Source organism: Abramis brama (assembly GCF_963993115.1).
Source record: "Abramis brama genome assembly, chromosome: 22".
NCBI classification, from domain to species: domain Eukaryota; kingdom Metazoa; phylum Chordata; class Actinopteri; order Cypriniformes; family Leuciscidae; genus Abramis; species Abramis brama.
In genome coordinates, this window is record NC_139984.1 from 4142591 (window position 1) to 4164834 (window position 22244).

The window sequence follows — 22244 nt, forward strand, 5'->3', positions numbered from 1 at the left end:
CTTTATAAAAGAAAAATGGTGGTTGAGTTCTGTGGCGGCCGACAAATTCACATATAAATGTAAGTATTGTGTTTTAATTTACTCAAAAAGCTAGTGAAACAAGAGTTAAAAGCCACAGGTTTTTCTTTCTTAACTTGAACATAACTCCTTCGTTACCATTGCGTGGCTTCATTTGTCAGGTGGTTTGAGGCAAAACTTGTGCTAATATTTCTCCCAAAATATGATTTAATTTTTTCTGAATTTGGTAATGCCATAACATTAGGTGCTAGTTGTTGTAATTTAGGGAAATGGGCCGATCTAATGTTGAGATAGTAATATCAGTGCAACAGGAAGTGTTTTTCTGTCTCGACCTCTCTCTGAGACCACAGTGAACACAGTCTCTGCTCCATAGACAGTATATAAACTGGACACAGCGACCCCATAGGTTTCAACGGAGAGAAGTGAAGCACATTAGAAGCCCTCATTTCCTGATTGCCGAGTGTACTGCGCAGACTCAAACTGAGCTTGACGACGTGGATGTGACGTGAGCAGCCTGCCTGACAGTTGTAAGTCTTCTAGTAGCTGTGCCAAACGAAATCTGAACCATTCCCTTCCGAATCTTGCAGAGATGGAAAGCGTGAGTAGGATCTGTCCATGAGCTAGGAGCAGGAGACACTTCATGATTCTCTATGGGCTTCTCCCTTGACTTTATCGGACTTTATGCCTCCACGTCCCCCCGATTGACTGCAAGCTTCTCTTCCTGTCTCTACGGTCATTTCCAGAGAGTCGCGTGGTTATGACGCAATCGTTAGCCTACTTTTACAAAAACTGCTTCTACGGGGCCATAACGTAAGATACAAGGTAATGGAGCCTTTTATACATTGTCGTGTTTCTTTAGAAATAAACCATAGACAAATGGAGTCTTTTAACGCCTCAGATGTAAAGTTATTCGCTGTCAAAGTGACGCCAAAATGAATGGGAGTCAATGGGATGCTAACAGCAGGTGAAGGCTTGTTAGCCAATGGCGGCTCCCGGGGGTACCTTCAACATAATATGAAACGCTGCCCCCCTGCTCTGCTCTCTCTCTCTCTCTCTCTCTGTGCGCATGTGCGGAGTGACTGGGAGGAACGCGTGAGTGTTTGAGTGAGTTATTTCTCTTTTTCCCCTTTTTCCTATTTCTTTAATAATTTAGTTTAGTTTAGTTTGTAGTTAGCTGTTATGGGTTGTGGAAATGTCGGCAGATTCCGACGGGTTTGCTACCTTAACAGCCCGGAACGGCTGTAAATGTATACCAGATGACTCGATCACGGTCGAAGACTGCTTGACTGCTGTTAGTAGTGAAATAGGTGCTCGGAATATTCTGTCTGCATCTAGAATGAATAAAGCTGTCGTTGTGTTTTTGAAAGAAGAGTCTATGGTTCATCATTTAGTAGAAGTTGGCTTATCTGTTGGTGATGTTTTTCTGCCTGTTTTACCGCTGTCGAGTCCTTCTAAAAAGGTAACTCTTTCCAATGTGCCGCCTTTTATTTCTAATGATTCACTTGAGCGTTTACTTGGCCGCTATGGCAAAAATATTGATGCCGATTAAAATGATCCCCCTTGGTGTTAAAAATCTTTGAAACATGTGATGTCTTTCAGATGACAAACTTTTATGATTTTGAATGCCGAATTTCAAAATTTAGACGTTTCCGTGAAATTGACATTGTCAGGTAAAGATTATACATTTTTTATTAGCACGGATTCAATGAAATGTTTTTCTTGTGGGATTTTTGGTCATACAAGACAAAAATGTCCATCTAATAAGGTGACTGAACAAAATGAGACCGAACCTAATATGCTTCTGGAGCAAGTGGCTTCTGCTTCGGAAAATGTTAATCAGGATGTAACGTTAGGTAACAAAACTGATCTGACTGTATCGGAATCTTTGTCTAAAGACGAAGAAAATCCGAAAGAACACGCAGTTAACAGTTGTGCTGCGGACGCAGAAAAGTGTTTAGTGAGCACTAGTGAGTGTGATAATGTCAGCAGTGGGGCTGAGATCGCAGCTGCGGGAACTAGTGACCCAGAGCGCCCGCGGGAGTCGAGCTCGCGGATGCCGGAGAGTCGCGGGACTCGCGAGCATCTGTTGGTCTGTCACTGAGTGACGAGGAACAGCTCACCGGGAGAGGTGAGACTCAGTCTGTACATATTGATTCTGACAGTGAGGAATCTGATATTGTAGATTATCTCACTGATGTTAGTTCACAAGGAAGTTATGCAGAAAAACAATGCAGCCTTCAAATGAAGCCACCTTATTATACAGTACAGTGCAACAAATTAACGATTTCCTTGATAGCACTTTCAATCAGCGAAGACCAAGATTGGAGAAATATTTCTCTGATTTGCAACTTTTTGTTGATTCTTGTGCTATGGCTACGAGAAAAGCTTCATTGGAGGAGCTTGATCAGCCAAAACGATATCGACTCAAGAAACATGTAAGCGCTGTTAAAAAAAGACTGAAAATCTGTTCTAAGAAATACTAGAGCCATGTTTATTAACAGGGTGATATTTTGGGCTTTTTTTCTTTTTTTCTTTCCTTTCCTCATGACAACCTTAAACATTGGAATTTTTAATATTAATGGTTGTCGGGGTATAGAAAAGAGAGCGGCTTTAGTTGATTATTTGCGCTTGAAGAAAGCAGATGTGATTTTATTACAGGAAACGCATTGAGATCAGCAGAATCAGACACAGTGGACTGGTGATTGGAAAGGCAATGTATTGTTAAATCATGGAACAAACCTCAGTGCAGGTGTTGCCATTCTTTTTTCTCCATCTGTTAGGCCCTGTCCACACTACTGCGTTTTAGTTTAGAAACGGAGAAGTAAAACGAATACGATCTCCGTCCACACCAGCGTTTTAGCTGCGTATTAGAATTGATCTCCGTCCACATTAAAATGACTGAAAACGTGGATCACGTGACCATTCACCAACACTGGGCATGCGCGTGCCGGTGTAAACCTAGAGACTTTCAAACATAGACTGTAAAAAAATGCTTTCAAACATCAAAATGTCATTTATTAATATGTATTTGTGTCAAAATGACATATAAACATCTTTGCCTATTCTATTTTGCCCGGAAACGCTTCCAACACACTTGCGTGTCGCATGAAAAATAGGCGTCGGTTCTATTTCTAGCATGCACGCGTTTACCGCGCGAGCCGCGGCAGTTTCTTACTGTAAGAAACTGTTCCAGCGGGTGAAGTTTACTGGTACTGAATATTACCTTTGTATACTCCATGACTGATGACACCCAATCATAGAGCCGAGCGTGAGCCATCGTTTCTAAAGTCCTCCGTTTTGACCCGTCCACACTAAAACGCCCTCCGGAGATTCAAAACGAAAAACGGGTCGGCAGCGTTTCTAAACTTCTCCGTTTTGGGTCTTCGTTTTTGCCGTTTTAGTGTGGACGGGAGGTGCAAACGTAGCAAAAGGTCTCCGTTTTTAAACGAAAACGCAGTAGTGTGGACGGGGCCTTAGTAGTCAGCCAGATATGGTTGAGGTCGTGCCTGGTCGGATTTTGAGAGCTGATATTGTTTTGGGTGATGCACATTTTTCTTTTTTTAATGTGTATGCTCCAAATATTGGTCAAGAACGTATTATGTTTTTTAAAATACTTTCTCATGCTTTATCACAGTGTCCTCAGGGAAATATTCTTGTACTTGGTGGTGATTTTAATTGTACTGTTAATCCAGATCTGGATAGAAATCATGATGAACCTCATCCACCTTCTGCTGAGAGCTTAAAGAAATTACTTAATGATCATGATTTAGTAGATTTATGGAGGGAGGCCTTTCCTGGGGTTAGACAGTACACATGGTTAAAAGCTAATTTAAATAATATGTCAGGAGCAGGACTCGACCGTTTCTATGTTGTAAAAGGCAATAGGGGAAGGTTCTTTAATAGCTCAATTTCGCCATCTTTTTTATCAGATCATCACTATGTATCTATTAAAGTTCCTGTCTCTATTCCTGGATTCTCTAAATCACATTGGCACTTTAATAATAGATTATTGCAGGATTGCACCTTTATTCACTCTTTTAATCTTTTCTGGAAAACTTGGAGAGAGGAGAGATGCAGTTTTCAGTCACTGAGTCAATGGTGGGACATCGGTAAAGCTCAAATTAAGACTTTTTGCCAACAGTACACTGCACACAGTACTAGAGCCCTTAAAGAAAAAATGAAGTCTCTTGAAAAAAAGCAGTCTCTTGCTTTTCTTGGGCAAAGCAGTGACTCTACCCACAATAATTCATCCTTTATTGACTCTGTTGCAAGAGATAAGATCCTTTTAAAGAACTTATTGGAGGAACGAGGAAAAACAGCCCTTTTAAGGACCAGGTTTGCTCAGCTGAATGACATGGATTCTCCAACAGTTTTCTTTTTTGGACTTGAAAAAAAGTCAAGAGAACAGAAGATCTTTCATCAGTTGAAGATGCCATGTCGTGGAGTTACAACTGATCAGCGGGAAATTCAGGCATATTTCCTTTTATGAGGATTTATACTGTTCCGAGGAATGTGATGGAGCTGTAGCTGATGAATTTTTATATGATTTATCTAAGCTATCTGAAGAGGAACATGATGACTTGGACAGTCCTTTATCATTTGGAGAACTTTCTCAAGCTGTTCAGGAGATGTCTTCTGGGAAATCACCTGGGTTGGATGGACTTTCAGCAGAGTTTTTCAAGTCTTTCTGGAATCTAATTGGACAAGACCTACTGTATGGTGTTTTTCTTGAATGTATTGAGCAAGGAACTCTTCCTCTGAGTTGTCGAAGGGCAATTTTAACTCTAATTCCAAAAAAAGGGTGATCTTGGGTGTCTAAAGAACTGGCGTCTGGTATCATTGATCTGTGCTGATTTTAAGATATTGTCAAAAGCATTGACTAATAGACTCAAAAAATGTATGGCATCTGTCATTCATAAAGATCAAACATTTTGTGTCCCTAAAAGGTCAATTTTTGACAATCTCTTTTTGTTGAGAGATCATTACTGTTGCTAAAATGCATAATTTGGACATTGGTTTTCTTTCGCTAGACCAAGAAAAGGCGTTTGACAGGGTGGACCATCAATATTTATTTAAGACCCTGGAAGCTTTTGGTTTTGGTCCTTATTTTGTTTCTCTCATTAAGATGTTATATAACATCTGGTTCCCTAACTAGGCCTTTTTCTGTAACCAGGGGAATAAGGCAAGGGTGCCCTCTTTCAGGTCTCCTGTATGCAATATCTATCGAGCCTCTCCTAGTTTCACTTAGGAGGCAACTACATGGTGTTAATATTCCCATTTTCCCCAGTGTAGATCCAGTTAAACTTACAGCTTACGCAGATTACATAACAGTAGTTATAAAAGACTCTGAAGACGTTTCAAGATTGACTTCTTCTTTAGATAGCTTTCGTAAAGCTTTATCTGCATGTATCATCTGGGGGAAATGTGCATCCTTGCTGTTGGGAGAATGGCCGGGTGGAGGACTTCCCCAGCTGCCACAGCAATGTAGATGGGCCCGAGATGGCTTTAGAGTCCTTGGGCTTTACTTTGGGACTAATAGTTACACAGAAAAGAACTGGGAAGGGCTATTTGATCGGGTGATTCTTAGAATCCAGAAGTGGAGATGGATTCTTCCACAACTCTCTTACAGAGGGAGATGTTTGGTTATTAACAACTTGGCAGCTTCAATGTTATGGCATAAATGTACTGTGTTGGATCCTCCCAAATAACTACTTATTGGTGTTCAAAAAGCATTTGTTAATTTTTTTTGGGATGGTTGCCATTGGCTTCCTCCAGGTGTCCTGTATCTCCCGGTGGCAGAGGGAGGGCAGGGATTAATACATCTGGAATCTAAGATTATGGCAATGAGATTGCATACATTGCAAAAACTCCTGTACTGTTCAGATCAAGTGCCTTGGGTTGTTTATTGGTCTACATATACTCAAGAGTCTTGGAGGAATTGGTCTTGACAAGCAGTTGTTCCTAATGCAGTAATCCTTTGTGGAGAAGACGTTTTTTTTTGCCTTTCAGTTTCTATGGATCAGTGATTAAATCATGGGATTGTTTTAAACTGTTAAGAAAAGAGGATGAGCATTATGGTATTGCAGAACCTCTTTTTTTTAATCCTCTTTTTGAAATGCCATCTAATGTGTCCCCATTTTTAACCACCAAATTTTTGAATGCTGGTATTACGAAAGTTATGGACTTAATGCTCATTGGTTTAAACAACTGTGATGTATTGTTCTCTTTTAAAATGTCTGATTTTAAAACTCTGATATCATGTTTTATGTGTATGTTATGTGTGAATATTCCCAAACTATCAGACAGTGCGATCTCTTTGGGTTATGCAATTTAATTTTTATAAAAAAATAAAGTGAATAAAAACACGTCTGTATTAAAGAAAAAAATATCGATACTTGGAATGGAATTAAATAACAAGTACTTTGGGTGTCTTGTTCATTTTATTTATTTTCATATAAAAGCAACAGAACTTGAATTACATCCAGTTTATTAGCAGCACTGTGCACGAGCGTGAATCCCGCAATATCCATCTTTGATCTCGCAGGTGTCAGATCCACTAGAAGAGAGATCTGTCTGGCTTGCCTGCACTTTTTTCACTCCTCTTCTCACTGAAGCTGCCTACTCTCGCATACATTTCAGGCGAGGCAAGGCGGATCTCAAACAAGCCTAATGTTAAATACAGTTGTTGTTATAATAAAAAAACCCGCATTATGTGTCTGGGCTGATTAGGTGAGTTTTTTTTTTGTCTTGAGAAAAATGAATGCCTATCTTGTGTAGCCTACCTAATATTTATCCAAATGAGTCAATATTGAATCAAATCACAAGCACTGAACTGAATTGAAATCATAAAATTTGTGTCAAGCAATAAAAAAAAGTAGCTTATCAGAAATTGTACCATGTAAACAATATAAATTGTTGTTACTAAACCTAATACAATTCTGCTTAGTTACTAAAATGATTTTTTTTACACCAATTTGATATTTAAAAATAAAATATTTAAAAAGTATAATTGTCTAACATCTGACTAATTCAAAATTAACCTCAAAACATTAAATGCTAAATGGTGGTTATATATAGGCCTATCTAGCATTACAAATAAAATTGTCATTTTTAATGATGACCACCGTAAATAAGGGCTCCCCCTCCCTACAAAAGCCAATTTAACCACTGGTTACAATAGGTTCTTGTTATGTTGAAGTTTTGAAGGTTACCATTGGAAGGTTACCACAGTAGAGCCTGGGGTTAGATTGAGAACGGACAAGTAGTAATGTGACATTTAAACCGAGGCGTCGGAGCTTGTGTCGAGAAAAAATGGGCGTGCCAGATGAAGCCGCGATTCGAGGCTTGTATTGTTAACGTGAAAATCACGTGACTAATGACAAACGAGGCCTCGGTTTGTGTAGATACGTCATCGGTTCGTTCTGAGTGTCGCTTTTGGAAAAAGGGGGTTCGAAACTCGCGCCACCTTGTGGGTGTTGTCAGGAGTAGTAGAAGCAGTTGAAGTAGTGTCAGAGAGTTAGATAACTATCATTGTCATTGTTGTTATTGTGTCATGTATGTGTTAGGGCTGTATATTATTACATTATCAGGTTAGAATAGTTATAGTATATTGTTATTATTAATTATAGTAGCTACATGTAGCGCCCTTCTCCCTTCGTTTTAAGTGGGAGGGGCCCTGGGTTAGTTTATTTTTTTTAGATCTCTCTAATAGCCTCTGAATACTATTAACTTTATTACAATAAACCCTTATCTTCTCAATTGGTGTGCTTAATAATAGACTAAAATAACCACAGAGTCTTAAGTAAAATATAAACTTTTAGTAGTTTACTCAAATAAAAAAAAAAATCAAATAGCAATTGGAGACCAAATAAAAGTTAACCCGTTAAAGTTTTACAATAAAAGGATCTCTCCTCCTTCAAACTCAAATCAACAATTTACAAATACAACACTGTATTAATATTCTGTATTACTCTGGTGATTTATATAACAAATAAACTAATAAGATGGACAGTAAATACACAAAATGCCCCAAATATCACCTGTGTGTTGATTAGTATACTCAAGTCCAACAAGCCTTTGTTGTCTCAACACAACGGTTATGGCTCAAATAAACATTCCCCAACAGTAATCAAAAACACCCGGGTGTCAATTCAAATAAATCTAAATAAAATAAATACCCTGTTGCAGGCCTGATACGATGCTTGGGTTCGTTGAGGCACAAAACAGGTTGCCGCTTCACTCAATGAGTAAACAAAATAAACAACTGTCTTACCAATCGTTAGTTCGAGCCAGCTTTCATGACGCACACACTTTCCAGCACGAGGGGGATTGCGGTCCGATTAACTGATGACAGATCAGTGAACTCGTCCAACGCTGCCAGAGGAACCACTGAGAATCCCTGGTATCTCAGGGCGCTATCTGGGATGTCTTCTATGGATTTGGTAAGAGAGACGATTCACGGTAGTTTTCCACACACGCGACCTCGTGTCTCTCACGTGTGATAAGCGCTGTTTCTTGAGAATCGCGCTACTCAGTTATTTGATAATCAAAGGGGAAATTACTATCCCCACCCGTTCAAACAACATTTTACCAACTTTAAATCAGTTCTCGTATGGACAACTGTCCTAAAATGGTATCTTTTATCAAACTAGTACTCAGACACGATCAATCTTCCAGCCATCACCTCTTCTTCCCGGACGTCGCTCCCGTCCCCGCCCCCTCAACATTTCACCAATCCCAGCTCTTAACAGTGGCAAGTACTTTTAACTCAACACATAATCATACATTTTTCTTCCTTTTCAATGAAAATAATATTATACAAGGAAACCAATACACATACATGTATATAAATAAAATATTAGAAAATAATATTAAGGAAATATTACTAAACCAAATGAATACCCAAACTATATGAATAAATTTAAACCGGGCTTCACCCTCCCCCCTTTAAATGTCTGGATGTCCCCATACAGACTAGTGGACTACCTAATATTTTCATTTAAGATCTTACCTACACTACTGCTTTACGTTTCTTGTGATTGACTTTTTTGCCTATTTGAATTATTACTCCTCTGTGCACAATAGTTAGGGGCTGATCTCTTGACTTCCCTGGCTCGTCATAGGTGAGTTTAACAACTGGCTTTACTCTCCTTTTTTCCCTAACTGGTTCACTTTCTTCCACTTCCTCGCTTGTCTCTTCTTGACTTTCCTCTTCATCTTCTACAGAAGAACTGGACGAACTTGAAACGTCGCTCTCTGCATCCTCTTCATGTACCAATTCTTCTTCCTCAGTACCAAGGTCTTCATGGAGCGGATTCCCTTCCTGATATACCAATTCTGACTGGCTGGGCAAAGTGTCATTCTTATTCAGCGTTCCCTCCAGATATGATCTGTAAGGTTTTGAAACATGGTATTCAAACTCAGAGGAAGTCTCAGAAGATGATATATCTTCATTTGTCAGTGCGGGAGCATCAACATCCGTTCTTTCCTTCCTCCTCACTGGGTTTCTCTCCACTTTACTTTGTGGCCACCTCACCAGTTGCCCTATGGGTAACAGTTGGTCTCTGTGAAGTGTTCTGACCTTTCCGCTTCCTGTTTCAGGTTTTACCCGATATACTGGTATATTTGGGAGTTTCTCACAGACTACATAGGGCACTGGACTCCATCTGGTTTGAAGCTTGTGTTTACCTTTCAACCCTAAGTTCTTGATCAACACACGATCCCCAGAATTCAAGGATTGAAATGACACTCGTTTGTCATACAATCTTTTATTCCTTTGATGGACTTTGTCAGCCTCTTCCATTGCTAACTGGTAAGCCCGTTTCAGATCTTTTTTCATATTGCTTATATACTGTGAGTGTGACACATCATCCATTCCATCTGGTGAAGTTCCGAAACAGATATCTACAGGTAACCGGGCTTCTCTCCCGAACATCAGGAAATAGGGCGAGTACCCAGTAGCATCATTTTTGGTACTATTATAAGCATGCACCAAGTAAGGTACCTGTTGGCTCCAATTTCGTTTTTTCTCAGCATTCAGGGTTCCAAGCATAGCTAAGAGGGTACGATTGAACCGCTCAGGCTGCGGGTCACCCTGAGGATGATACGGTGTTGTCCTTGACTTTCTTATACCAAGCAGGTTCAACAACTCCTTTATCAGCCGACTCTCAAAGTCACGACCCTGATCCGAGTGAATGCGTGCTGGTAGGCCGTAATGAATGAAGTACTTCTCTACCAGTATTTTAGCAACAGTAAGAGCTTTTTGATTCTTACTGGGAAACGCTTGTGCATAACGTGTGAAGTGATCGGTAATCACTAACACGTTGCCCAAACCTTTTGAGTCTGGCTCCACAGAAAGAAAATCAATACACACCAAGTCCATCGGCCCACTACTCGTTATCTGATGCAATGGGGCAGCTCTTTGACATGGACTCTTACGAGTAATGCAAGCTCCACAGTTCTTGACATATTCTTGCACATCAAGAGACATCTTGGGCCAATAGAATCGATTTCTCAAAAGTTCTGTAATCCTTTCTACCCCCAGATGACCTAGATCCTCATGCATGGCTTTAAGAACTACTTCTCGGAACTTGGTGGGCAAAACCAATTGAAAGAATTCTCGATCAGACTTTTTGGTTACTCGCTGAAGCAATCCATCTTTCATTATTAGTTTTCCAGCTTCATGCCTCAATGCCACCACTTCGGGATCTGTGATTTTGCTTGACCACTTTCGTTCCTTCAGTGCAGTTATCGTCTGTCTCACAGTCAGATCTTCGTTCTGAGCTTTAATCAACTCTGGTTGAGACAGCAACTGTAAAGAATTAAGCTCCAACCTGGTGGGATAGGCATAAGCTTCTGGTATGGACTCTGGAGGGGCTCCTAGCTGTTCCACATATCTGGGATTGTCTTCCAAGGACACCTGAGAACTCACCCGCTGACATATGGACTTTACACCAGACACAGGTATGTCCCTCCACTTATTAGCCTCATCCTCATCCACGAATCTTCTGGACAACAAATCAGCATCTGTGTTATTCTTTCCGGGTCTATACTGAATGCTGAAATCATACGTAGCAAGAGCTGCTAGCCATCTGTGGCCTGTTGCATTCAGCTTAGCAGATGTCAACACATATGTGAGTGGGTTGTTATCGGTTCTGACATGAAACTTGGCACCATACAAGTAATCATGGAATTTGTCCACGATTGCCCATTTCAATGAAAGAAATTCCAGCTGATGAATGGGGTACCTTAGTTCTGCTGGTCTCAATTTTCTGCTTGCGAAAGCCACTGGCCGCAATCCTTCAGGGTGTTCTTGATATAACACAGCCCCAAGGCCCTTCAAACTAGCATCCACATGAAGGATGTACGGCTTACTGGGGTCGGCAAAGGCTAAAACAGGAGCATGTGTTAAGCAATGAATTATCTGTTTAAAAGCGGACGTGCAGGATTCATCCCATCGATCTCCAAAGGGCTCTGATTCCTTGAAGTAGGTCATGTTCTTTTCTTTGCCTGCCTTCTTTCCTTGTTGTGTCGGCGCATAGCCCTTAGTAAGCTCAGTCAACGGCCTAACAATGGAAGAGTAATTGGCAATGAACCGCCGATAGTAGCCACAAAATCCTAAAAAGGATCGCAGGGATTTCAGGTCCGATGGTTGGGGCCAACTGATCACAGCCTCAATTTTGTCAGGATCTGTTGCTATTCCATCCTTGGATACTATGTGTCCAACGTACTTCACTCGGTTCTGGCAAAAATGACATTTGTCAATGGACACCTTTAATCCAGCTTCCTCCAGACGATCCAGTACTTTCATGAGCCTCTCCTCATGCTCCTCCAGAGTCCTTCCAAAGACGATTAAATCGTCTAGATACACCAAAACTTGGAGTAGGTTCATGTCTCCGACCACTCTCTCCATTAGTCTCTGAAACGTCGCAGGCGCTCCAGTGACCCCTTGTGGCATCCTCTCGAATTGGAAAAATCCTAAAGGGCAGATAAAAGCAGTTTTTTCCTTGTCGGCTTCTGCCATGTCTATTTGATAATAGCCACTTCTTAAATCGAGAACGGAAAACCACTGACTACCTGCTAGACAGTCCAGTGCATCGTCAATTCTGGGTGTTGTGTATTGGTCGGGAACAGTTCTTGCGTTCAGGGTTCGATAATCAATACACATACGGACTGCTCCATTCTTTTTTCTTGCAATCACAATTGGGGACGCATATGGGCTGCGAGACTCTTTAATAATACCAACAGTTAAGAGATCTTGTAGATGTTTCCTCACATCATCTATATCTGCGGGTGCTAGACGCCTGGAGCGCTCTCGAAAGGGTCTTGAATCAGAGAGCCGTATGTTATGCTCTACTCCCTTAGCGTGTCCTACATCCCATTCGTGAAGCGAGAATACTTTGGTTCTTTTGCTCAACTCTTGTTGCAGTCTCTCCCTCCATTCTGCTGAAATGGACGAATCCCCAAAGTTGAACAGTTTTGGATCAATCATTTCATCAACAGTTTCACTCACGGAAGAAGGGCTAACTGGGTCTGCTAGATACAAATGGCCAAGGACAGTTCCTACCGGAATGGTTACTTCTTTCATTGATTCGTTTTGCAAGGGCACCAGTAACTGACTGTTTTCCATTGCTTCACTTGGCACTATGACGGTTTGTACTAACACTCCAGCCGGAAGTGAAGTCACAGAAGACGCATCTATCATGAGTACTGCTTTCTCAAGAGGCTCTTTCATTTCCACCTCACATTTTGCGCACCACTCACCTCTGGGCGAGAGACTAAGGGGTTCAGGACCTGGCCACTTCACACATCCGACCGCATCATCCAGGTCAAAAGGTATGGTAGCTGTCGAACAAGATGGAATATCCTTCTCTAAGGTGGGCGCAATTTTTATACCCAAGGTATGCGCAATATCAGTCCCTGTTGACTCTTTACATAACTGTGCCAAACGGGTGAAAAGACTGGCGTTTGTGCCAATGATCACAGCAGTCTGATCAGGGCTTGTAGGACCAGGACAGATCAGTGCCAGAACTGAAAGACTTTCTGAGCCACCAGTAGCTTTCTCTAGGAACTCAATGTTCACTACTACATACCCTATATACGGATAACTGGAGTCACTTAAACCCCACACAGCCAACCCAGACACAGGATGGATGGGAACCTCAGGTAGATATTTTCTGTACCACTTCTCAAAGATTATGGTCACTTGAGACCCACTGTCCAATAAAGCAGAGCATGGCTGTCCATTTACACGCAGCTGTACAGTAGAGGGGGGTCCTATCAGTCCTTCTGGAATTTGCTTTCCACAAAGTGAACTAACAGCACTCTTTTTCGCTGAACAGGAGGTATTACTCTTTTCTGTTTCTGCAGGCATTTCTTTTTGTCCCCATTTAATTTTTCTGTTTGTCCGAATTAATTTTTGAATGACCTTATCCTTATTCTCAGGATTTTGACATCGTAGGGCAATATGCCCTTCCTCTCCACAGTTGTAGCAAAAGTACTCTTCAGAGTCATTGTATTGCTTTCTTGGACTTACCAGTGGTTTCCTTGGAGTACTGGCATTCAGGGTGAGAGCTGAAACCCCTTCTTGGTGACAGTTTTTCCCTGTGACTTTCCTTTGAAGGCTCTTCACTTGCTTCTTAAGAAAAGCAATTTCTCCTTCATGTTGAATTTCACTGGCATTTGTTTTTAGACTGGAGGTGGGTTTGTGTTCTACCACGGGCTGAGTTACCATTGTGGCAAACTGGGACTTTAACTCTTTGATTTCAGCTTTCAGAGTTTGAATCTCTTTCTGCTTACCATCCGTTTCCACACTTGTACTGATTTTTTGTACCCTTGTGGTCAATTTTGCACGAGAAGCTTCATATTCTTCTTCAGCCCGGATTTCGCTTAACAGCTCAAGAAATTTAGGAGGTTTTGTCTTTCTTTCTCGGAGTCTCAAATGAAGCAGCATCATGTCAGCACCAACAGCACCTCTCAGCAATTGCTCAACGCGTACTCGATCACGGAAGTCCGCCGGTATGCCACCCCTCTGAACCACTTTGGTTAGGGCACGCTCCAGTCTCCTTAAGAAATCTGACAATTTTTCTCCTACTTGCTGCTGCAACAAACGAAAAGCGAAATACAAGTCATCACCTGACTCTGCAGATCCAAACGCTTGCTCTAGGGCATCCAAATACTCCTCTGGAGTAACATCAGAGCCAGAATCACGCACAGCTTTGACGATTTCTAATGCTGGACCTCTTAAACTCTCAATGATCCTCCTTTTTTTCTCTTTGACAGGACACTCGCTTTCTTCCACCATCAAACATGCTTGTTCCATCCAGTGTTCAAACGGTTCCTCGCCTGCAGGAGTAGGTATTGCTCCAGAGAACATCCTCAACCGTCTATAACCTCCTACTTCACTTGAAGTCTTTCCAGTCTTTTCTAACAGATCTCCAACAGCCCGGATAATAGCATCAGGCGAAGAGTTTTCGGACACAGAGGATGAAAACATGGCCTGAATATCCTCAACTTTTTTCCCTTCACTCTGAAGTAGGGTGTGCACTTTTCTAGCAAAATCCTCAGAACTAGTATCATCTCCACTTGAGGTGACAATTTTCCAAGGTTCTGCTCCAGAAACAGGCAAGACTTCAGGGGGTACTAATGTTGGATCAATTTTCTCTTTACTCTCACAGAGAACAAGGAAACACTTGAGCTTATCTCTGAACATCCTTCCTCTTACTCGTACGCGGCCCAGGCACTTGATTGTCTGCATTGTTTCTTCAACCTGTGCTACATCCAAATCTTCAGGTACAATAACCATTAACGCATGGTCTTCATTCAATGCTTCTCCCCTGCACCAGCCCCTAAGCTCTTCTCTAAACTGCTGCATTTTGTGTCTTTTTTTTTTTTTCTCTAACTAAAAAAAATTAAGGGTATATTTTTGTCACTGTTCAAGCTAAATAATATCAGGGAAACTATAAGATCCCAGCGGTGCCTCCATTTATGTAGCGCCCTTCTCCCTTCGTTTTAAGTGGGAGGGGCCCTGGGTTAGTTTATTTTTTTAGATCTCTCTAATAGCCTCTGAATACTATTAACTTTATTACAATAAACCCTTATCTTCTCAATTGGTGTGCTTAATAATAGACTAAAATAACCACAGAGTCTTAAGTAAAATATAAACTTTTAGTAGTTTACTCAAATAAAAAAAAAAATCAAATAGCAATTGGAGACCAAATAAAAGTTAACCCGTTAAAGTTTTACAATAAAAGGATCTCTCCTCCTTCAAACTCAAATCAACAATTTACAAATACAACACTGTATTAATATTCCGTATTACTCTGGTGATTTATATAACAAATAAACTAATAAGATGGACAGTAAATACACAAAATGCCCCAAATATCACCTGTGTGTTGATTAGTATACTCAAGTCCAACAAGCCTTTGTTGTCTCAACACAACGGTTATGGCTCAAATAAACATTCCCCAACAGTAATCAAAAACACCCGGGTGTCAATTCAAATAAATCTAAATAAAATAAATACCCTGTTGCAGGCCTGATACGATGCTTGGGTTCGTTGAGGCACAAAACAGGTTGCCGCTTCACTCAATGAGTAAACAAAATAAACAACTGTCTTACCAATCGTTAGTTCGAGCCAGCTTTCATGACGCACACACTTTCCAGCACGAGGGGGATTGCGGTCCGATTAACTGATGACAGATCAGTGAACTCGTCCAACGCTGCCAGAGGAACCACTGAGAATCCCTGGTATCTCAGGGCGCTATCTGGGATGTCTTCTATGGATTTGGTAAGAGAGACGATTCACGGTAGTTTTCCACACACGCGACCTCGTGTCTCTCACGTGTGATAAGCGCTGTTTCTTGAGAATCGCGCTACTCAGTTATTTGATAATCAAAGGGGAAATTACTATCCCCACCCGTTCAAACAACATTTTACCAACTTTAAATCAGTTCTCGTATGGACAACTGTCCTAAAATGGTATCTTTTATCAAACTAGTACTCAGACACGATCAATCTTCCAGCCATCACCTCTTCTTCCCGGACGTCGCTCCCGTCCCCGCCCCCTCAACATTTCACCAATCCCAGCTCTTAACAGTGGCAAGTACTTTTAACTCAACACATAATCATACATTTTTCTTCCTTTTCAATGAAAATAATATTATACAAGGAAACCAATACACATACATGTATATAAATAAAATATTAGAAAATAATATTAAGGAAATATTACTAAACCAAATGAATACCCAAACTATATGAATAAATTTAAACCGGGCTTCATACATATTACAGTCTTGTTATATTGTAACAATCGGCCTAATCGGTAGCGTTACAAGAATAAAATTGGGGCCAGATTAAACTGTGTGAGTTTTTTAAGTGTTTTAAAAGATGAGACGACAACAGAAATAAAGTGAATAATTGAAGTGTATTTACAATTTCTACCAGGAACTTAAAACAACACAATACAACAAAGAAGCCTTAGGCTGTTAAAAGCATAGTCCATTGGTTCCATACCATAAAACAGCCCTTAAGAGTGCTTGCGTGCTGTAAGTAGGGATGGCTGACGCGAAACAGTCGCTCCGAAGCTTTGCGAGATCCCGAAGCACAGATGCTTCGAAACACTGATCCGAAGCGTGATTCAAAACACCCATGTCACGTGACTATGGCCAAACGAAGCCTCGAAGTGTTTCACTAAGTGTTTCATCAGGTGTGGTCCGCCGAATCAGTGTTTGATTGACACGGTCGGGAACAGACCACACAATCGCACATCTGTATAAAAGTGAAATCAACGCATATTGACCTCGTGGGTTTTTGTGAGAGGAGTTTGATTTTGAGATGGCGGATTTTTGGTGATATAGTGACATATAGTGCGATTTGATTAGTTATAGGCTATTTAGGCTTACATTTAAATTTCCACAACACATTGACTGATAGGCTAGAGACAGACAGATACATATAGTGACACATTAATAGATACATAGATATAAATATATATAGACAGCTAGATTAATAGATTGATACATATATAGATAGATTATAGATACATAAATACATAGATAGATTATAGATAGATACATATATAGATACATAGATAGATTATAGATACATATCTAGATAGATAGATTCATATAGATAGATACATAGATAGATAGATTTGGATAGATAGATAAAATGGAGGCTCCACAGAAGAGATGCCGTACATCTGTGGTGTGGGAGCACTTCCGTTTAGAAACCCCAAATAAAGTGAGATGTGTGTATTGTGATTGGCAGCTAGCCTACTGCAACAATACATCATCCATGATGCGCCATTTGAGGAGCACTCATCCTGCCACTTTGCAGGGTGCAGAGGATGGCATTCCCCCTGTACCTCGGCCTGCTACTGACACTGCTGGGCCATCTAAGCAAGGTATGCATTGTTTGAAATATAATTATAACTGAAATATAATTACAAACTGTTGGGACACTTTTTAGAAAGTCCATAGAGGCCTGTGTCAACCTAAGCCCTACAACCTAACGTCCCAATCACAACTGCCAATCATGTTAAAAACAGCTTCACTGTGAATATAATATAATATGATTCATGTAATTTATACTTCATATATGCAGCCAGTTTAGGATTTGTTACTAACTGCTGTTTTCATTTTCATTCCGAGCCACAAATGTCAACATCAGGATCATCATCAACATCAACATCAACACAGGACAGTTTATGGGAACTTTTTGATAATCGTATCCGTGAAACCCAGATGATACACAATGCTACAGCTGATGCCACAGTGGAAGTGAAAAAATACCTCAACGATACGTTTTTGCCCAGAACTCATGATCCCCTAACTTACTGGAAAGAGAGAGCAGTAATCTTTCCTCATTTGTATGTCCTTGCTAAAAAATATATTTGCATGCCAGCAACAAGTGTCCCTTGTGAGAGGATTTTTTCAAAGGCTGGAGAAATTATCTGTAAAAAAAAGAAGTAGGCAAAGTCCTTCCGCAGCAGAGAAATTAATATTTTTGAATAAACATCTATAAAAAAGTGAAACATTGTGGCTTGATTTCTTTTATTAATATTCATTTTTCATGACCAAAATAACATGCACAGTGAGGAGCCTACAGGTTACAAGCTTCACATGTTAAAAAAATACAATAATAAAAAAAACAACACATTTTTAATGGCTCATTGTCAAGGTTGTTTCAGATCAACACCTGCAAGTGACCACTAGGTGTCACCGTTGAGACGGGTGCCGGATTGTTTCGAAGCCTCGATCTGACCATCACTAGCTGTAAGTCCCAATGTGTAAGTGTCCACCAGTGTATATACAATCCAACTGTAGTGATAATCCAATGAAAGTGATGTGGTTTGCTGGAATGGTAAGTCCTTAAAATAAACTCCTCAATCCAGCTTTGTTTGTTTGCCATGCTGCTTCCTTTATGCTGGCTATTCCTGTCATGTGATTGCTCACATGACAGGCAGACCATAATCATTTAAAGACATACACACATAAAATAGATAAGAGGAATAAAATGGACTAAAATGACTAAGACAACATGTAAACCTATTAAAACTCTAATATACATAAAATCATTATAATATATAGAGTGGTTAAAACATGCGTCATGTGTGACAGTGTCACAATATTAATTAGATACGATTATTTGGATTGCTTTAGATTTTTGGATCTGGACTGGACTGCTTTTTGATTTGGATTGCCCTTTTGGATTTGTTTGCTTTTTGTGACCTCTTCCTTTTTCCTGGTAATGGAGCCAGCAAGAAAGAGGGAATCCTTCCCTGTCTGGGCTCAACAGGAGCATCAGTATCCTCATTTATACCAGCTGGCACTGGCATTTTTATGTTCCCCTGCATCCTCTGTTCCTTGTGAAAGGATCTTTTCCAAGGCTGGAGAGATTTTATCAGAGAAGAGGAATCGTCTAAACCCCAACACACTTGAAATAATTCTGTTTCTCAATCTATTGCAAAATTATTAATAAAATCTATTGTAATCCTTTCTTCACCCACCCCAAACTGCAGTGTTGCAGGTTGCTCCTCTATATCCCCAGTCCAATAAGCACAACACTGCACTAAAACTAGTAACAGTTCACTGCACAATAACCCTCAGAACAACACTGGTTCAGAATTAATTAATTTGTCTGCTATTTCTTTGCTCAGTAGCTAGGTGTCACTAGTGAGCAATGCTGAATGAAGCTTCAAGTAATGAACCTTTGGCTGAAGCAATGGGCTGCGAGGTCTCAGTGGTTCAGGAAGCCTCATTTTGCCATCACTACGGATTGCAACATTTGATGATTAGGTATATGGCATGTTGTGTATATGCACGTGAATGGTGTTTTTTTTTTTTTTTTTTTTTTGCCAGTTATATTATAATGTATGTTATAATAATATAATATAAGTTATAATAGCATATGCAAGTTTCTGTAGTGATGGGAGAAACAAAGCTGTTTAAAACTTTGAATCAATTGAACCAGTTGCCAGCAAAATGATTCAGTTTCAAAGCACTCAAAATGCCACATGCTGGTGACCCCTGCTGGTCAAAACAGTGTAAATGCAACAAAAACTCAGCCAAAACATCCATAAAAACACCTTTTACAGACCAGGTGCAAATGTTTTATTGAAAGTGTAATCTATTAAATGGAATTAACAAATCATCTGATACGAAGTATCTTTATAATAGTGTTATATTTTAATAAATTGTTTTGTTTGTTTTATGGTGAGTCTTTTTAATCGGGCCAATAAGAGACTATTACAGTAACTAAGGGTACATTTACACGACAACAGTGTAAACAGAAAAGTTTTTCCTTTGCTTTTTTCGTGTACAGACGACAATGTTGTCAAAATGATCCCCGTTCACAAAGATCCGCAAAAAATGACTAAACCTTGCGGGCACAAAGCAAGGCCATAGACTGCTGTTGTGGTATGGAAGCAGTTTAGTCTCAAATATAATTCACGCAAAAAACATGATTCACAAATGCGTAGACAATTTCACATGCATGAAACCTAATTCACGTACACACAAAAAAAATCCACGTGCGTGAAAAAAAATAATAAATTCACAAAAAGCAATTCACATGCACAAAATAAAATTATATAATCATAAAATACATTTCACAAATGCAAAACACAATTCGTAGATATACAACTGTGCACAAAAACCTTTGAATGTTTAAAATGTACGAGTGTATCCTTGCATTTGAATGTGCAAATCGTCATTCACGTACGAATCGCCTTAGATATGTGTGTGTGTGTTTTTGAGACTTTCCTGGCAGCATAACACTCATAACACAGAGCAGTCGTACTCTTTAGCCAATCAGATTTAAGCTTATCAATCGACCAATCAGTATCACGTGAGGGCGGGCCTACCTACATGTTACGTCATCAGCTTTCGACCAGTTCATGGCTGAGCAGAGGTAAGTGCACTTAATCGTTCATTTCTGTGTTAACTGAAGTTAAAGAAGTTTGAGATCAGTTGAAGCAATAGTTTATGAACTATTAACTGATGTAAGCAAGTGTTGTTGTAATCAGATGTCCCATATCGTGTCAAAAATGAAGAAGAATGATGCTTGTTTTGATGTATTTTAGCTGAAGGTACAGACAGCTCTCACAGCTACAATCACGCTAATGATTGCAAAACAATCATCTGTGGTCAATACCCATCGAGATTGTTCTTTAAATAGTGAATAGACCTATTTTAATGAGCAGCCAGTGTTTTTTGCCATTTGTGTATGATGTTAAATTATTATTAACACTTGTTTCCCTGCATTTTTCAGGATTACTCACCTTTGGTGTGACATCTGGATAGCAGTCACGAACATCTTAATTCATGTTGTTTCTTTATTCTTTTATACTTTTTTTTTGTATTTATGTCTTAATTGGTAACACTTTATTAAAACGTTTCATTAGTTAACATGAACTAATAATGAACTGCACGTGAACAGCCTTTATTATTTTTTGTTAATGTTAACATTTACTAATACTTAATTAAAATATTGTTAACATTAGTAAATGCACTGTAAACTAACAATGAACAGCTGTATTTTTAACTAACGTTAACAAAGATTAACAAACACAGCAACAAATGTATTGCTCATGGTTATTTAATACATGAACTAATGTTAACTTAGTTATTGTACCTTATTGTAGAGTGTTACCAATATATTCAACATGCATTTCCTTATGCTGTATTGTAATGTCAAGGTTTTTAAATAAGTTTTTTTATTGTCATCTTAAGGTCTCACAGGACAATATTGTGAAGCATTAATTTTACTTTGCCTAGTAAAATAGGCAAATCTGATTTATGCTGATAAGACAAAGGTACTTATCATAGAGAGGCAATTAAGATTATGCGACTAAGATTACTCAGTAAACTCTATTCAAATATCATCACTTAATTTCCCACATCCTCTGTCTGCACCTCTTGTACTATAGGGTTTTAGTACTTTAAATATCAGGACAAAATCTTATATGTCCTAACAGAGAGGTCTACTGATGACCGGACTGAACACAATTCATTTTTAAACTTTTCACTTGATGTATTGCACTTATATTTATATACTTAGTATACAAAGTACACTCTGACTGGATCTCACAACTCCTGAAGAGACGTATATTTCTCTGTACTGAATATTGTGCTTCACAGTTTAGACTGTCAGTTCATGATCTTCATATGTAACAGGAACATTAATCATGATCAAGTCATTTTATATATTTTATTCCCAAAGGATTCGGAAACTTTCAAATTAATAAAACGTGTACATCAAATTGAACTATGTCTGAATCTTTTAATTCTTACAAGAACATTTAATAATGCATGCATAGCAAGGCTTTATTCCTAAAGCGTGTACATATAGTCCGCAGGAGACAAATTAATACAGTAACAATGCATCACTTTCAACCACTTGTTGAAACAACTGTTAAAATGGATGGCTTGCAACATGACTGTTTTCAAAGAATTACAGTAGAAATGGTAAGATCACAGTACTGGTTGTCTGCAACTTCATACATCATCTGTCTTGGAAATCTGAAACAATAAAACTACATAATATATGCGGATCAAAACATGTCTCCTATATATGCACGTCAGTATACATTATCATCAGTTGAATGTGTGGTGGACAGGACATGAACATCCATCAATACTAAAAATAAATGTTTATATTCACATGTGGACTAAACAGCAGTTAATAAACTATTGCTTCAACTGATCTCTAACTTCTAA

General features: G+C 39.5%; 1 long non-coding RNA gene across 1 annotated transcript; it reads left to right on the forward strand.

Annotated features, from left to right (window-relative positions):
• Positions 1-20058: 20058 nt before the first annotated feature.
• Positions 20059-21792, forward strand: LOC311073642. The gene is made up of 2 exons (XR_014604187.1): positions 20059-20436; positions 20797-21792. It is a non-coding gene; the product is annotated as an uncharacterized lncRNA (long non-coding RNA).
• Positions 21793-22244: the final 452 nt, after the last annotated feature.